Source organism: Rattus norvegicus, chromosome X (genome assembly GCF_021556685.1).
Source record: "Rattus norvegicus strain SHRSP/BbbUtx chromosome X, alternate assembly SHRSP_T2T, whole genome shotgun sequence".
NCBI classification, from domain to species: Eukaryota; Metazoa; Chordata; class Mammalia; order Rodentia; family Muridae; genus Rattus; species Rattus norvegicus.
Genome location: NC_141554.1, coordinates 18249136 through 18252567, shown reverse-complemented (window position 1 = coordinate 18252567; position 3432 = coordinate 18249136). Strand labels below are relative to the sequence as shown.

Genomic DNA, 3432 nt, shown 5'->3' with positions numbered 1-3432 from the left:
ACTTACAGTGAGCTTCACAAGTCCTAGCCATAATCACTCAAGGGAGCAGAAGGGGTCCAAGCCCCACTCTTTAACCTTGAACTATTGGATGCTGACAGATTCTGCGAGAGGACAGATCATTGTTTTTAGTCGTATAACCACTGCTGAGACCAGCCAACTCCAGCAGATAGCACCAAATCCATGGTAGCATAGAAGCTCTGATTAATCTTAGTGGGCCACAGAACAAAATGAACAGACATGAACGTAAGCAAGGGCTTTGTAGGGAAGGCTATATATGAGAATATGCAGAATGCAGGGCATACATATGTGAAATTGTCTAAAGACAAATTTAATAAAAAAAGTCTACTTAAGCCTTTGAAAGAGCAACAAAAGAAACTGAGAGAGAAAGAAAATGAATGAATCCTCCAGGCATGTATGCCATCACATCCCTATTCATGTCTTTTCTTTGTCATTTAGGAAGAACACTAACTTGTAGTGACATGGTACTTGGAGTACACATTGTATACATTCTTTAAAATAATATAGTTGTTTAAAAACTTATTATTGTATAATCAATGTATTTTATATGCGGGCATCCCTTCTATATTATTTTTCTTATTTAATTTTTGCTTACAATCATAAACTCAACTCTGCAATCAGTTAGCTTTGGAAGGGAATAAGGAAAATATGGAATCCATAAAACTTCAGTGAGAGCAGTTTACAGGGTACAATGAGCAGGTAGTGTGGGGGCACTCTCCTGATCTACAGAAGGAATAATCTGATGGGTAAGATGCCCTCAAGTCAAAAGAATTAGGAGTTGTCCACAATAGGCAGTAGTGCTCATCTTGCTGGTCTTGCCAGTCCTGTACCCAAAATGCTCCATGGCATCCACAATGCTCATGCCCCCTTTCACCAAGGACTACATGTTTATCATCTATCTACTCACTCTGGGCAGTGCAGATCAAAACCTGGGAAGCATTAGTGTTTGGTCCTGTATTTTCCATGGACAAGATGTTAGGTCCTGTATGTTTCAGGATGGAGTTCTTATCGTCATATTTCTCCCTGTAGATGGACTTGCTACCAGTGCCATCATGGCATGTGACGTCACCACCCTACCACATGAATCCTGGAATAACTCTGCAAAAGGAGGAACCCTTATATCCAAACCCTTTCTCTCCAGTGCTCAGAGCACAAAAGTTTTCTACTGTCTTTGGAATTTGTCTCCAAAGAGCTCAAAGGTGACATGCCCCAAGGGCTCGACATTGCCATAATGTTGAAGTACATGGTGGGGTTGACCACAGCTGCAGCAAGCAGTGTCAGGGGACAATGGCATCTGAAAAGCCACCTTCTCTATCTTAGGATAGAATAGATTATAATCTCTTTCACTAAATAAATGGAACTTTTGGTTTTAGACAAAACTGAATAAATACACTTCACGTTATGTTTGAAGACCCTGAAGTTAAGGCAAGCATAAGACAACGAAAAAAAAAGAGGACTGCAAAGGGTTGGTCTAGAAGCCATGAGATTTGAGGGATGAACTATTCACTTTCTATATACCTTGGTGTAGGTGTGCCAGAGAGGTGTATGAACCAGAAACAACAAGCATATAGTAACTAAATAAAAACAAACATTAAGACAAAATAAGGCTTCTCTCTCTACACAAATGACTGAGAAAGAAGACTTTTCCTTAGGGCAAAACCCTGTTGGCAATACAAATCCTACTCCCTGTGAACACTACCTCACACATGTGTTCTCCTTGATCTGATTGTGCATGGCAGTCAACAGCAGAACTGTGTAAGAAGACCCCTGGCTGCTACTACAATTTTGAAAACAACGACAGGAACTGGCAGGTTGGTGTGCCTGTAAGTTCCTGACTACCATTCCTGACGAGCAATAATGAGATTAGCATCTGTTAGCACTCTGCTCAAGCCATTATGAGGTAATGTCCCTTCTCCTCCTGACCAGTTGAGAACTGTAGAGGTGAGGTACAAAAACAGAGATGTCTATAATCAGAGAAATAATAAGTAGCAAAATGTAAATAACAATCAGAGGTAAAATATGCAAATAGTTAGGGATATAATTAAAAACCATCCATAATATCAAGAACTATGAACATTTCAATTAGAATAGATGAGGGTGAATAGATACTAATACCAGGATGACACAGATGTCATAATTATTTGACAGCCATTTTAATACAACCATCATAAATGCTATTATAAATAATTACTATTTTGAAACAAAAATTCTCAGCAAAGAAAAGACACAAAGGAAAACTGAATTCTAGAATTGAAAGAATAATTTTTTAAAAGTATTTTTTAAAGCTTACAATAGGAGGGTGGGAATTATAGAAAAAGTAGCAAGCAAGGTTAAAGCTAGAGTAAGAGAAATTACAGTCTAAACAATACAGAAAATACAGACATGTACAATAAGAAATCTAAAAGTGATGAGTGATGTCATTACACACTCAAAAGGGAAGGAGAGAAAGTGTGAGATTAAAGAAATATTCAGAAAAATAATTGTTAAAAATGCCCTGAATTTGGTGGAAGGCATAAGACAAAACAAAACAAAACAAACAAACAAACAAAAAAAAAACAAAACCCCAAACTTTTCAAAGAGAAAAGTCCTATAGACCTGGGGTGGGGGAGGCTCCCAGGACTAAATATGAGTGACCTTAGCTGAAATGCCCAACAGTCGAAGATGGAACCTGAAGAGACCACCTCCAGTAGACAGGACCCCCAGGGGAGGGATGGGTACGCCGTCCCACCCATAAAATTTTCAACGCAACATAGTTCCTGTCTAAAAGAAATACAGGGACAAAAATAGAGCAGACACTGTAGGAATGACCATCCAGTGACCAGCCCAACTTGAGATCCATCCCATGTGTGGCCATCAATCCCTGACACTGCCGTTGTGCTTGCAGACAGGAGCCTAGCATGGAGAGGTTCTACCAGCAGCTGACTGAGACAAATGTGGATATTTACAGCCAACCAGTGGACTGAGACTGGAGACCCTTATGGAAGAATTATGGGAAGGGTTGAAGGAGCTGAAAGGGATGGCAACCCCCATAGGAAGACCAACAGTGTCAACTAACCTGGACTCCTGGGAGCTCCCAGAGGTCCCAAAACACCAACCAAAAAGCACACTTGGGCTGTTCTGAGGCCACTGGCCCATATGTAGCAGAGGACTGTGTTGGCTGGCCTCAGTGAAGTAGGATGTGCCTGTACATGATCTTGTAGAGATGTGATAGCCCAGAATCAGGGGACGCATGTGGAGGGCAGCACCACCTCAGAGGTAAAAGAGGATGGGGGAATGAGGCGAAGAACTCTGAGAGGAGGAACCAAGAGAGAGGGCAACATTTAGGTTAGAAATAAATAAAATAATTAATTATTAAAAAAATCCTTTAGAAAAAGGAACAGGCGATTTCTCATCACAAATCAGAGAGACCACAAG

General features: G+C 40.4%; 1 pseudogene; it reads right to left on the bottom strand.

Moving 5' to 3' along the window:
• Positions 1-775: 775 nt before the first annotated feature.
• Ppia-ps10 (peptidylprolyl isomerase A, pseudogene 10) lies at positions 776-1726 on the bottom strand (annotated as a pseudogene).
• Between the last annotated feature and the right edge of the window lie 1706 nt (positions 1727-3432).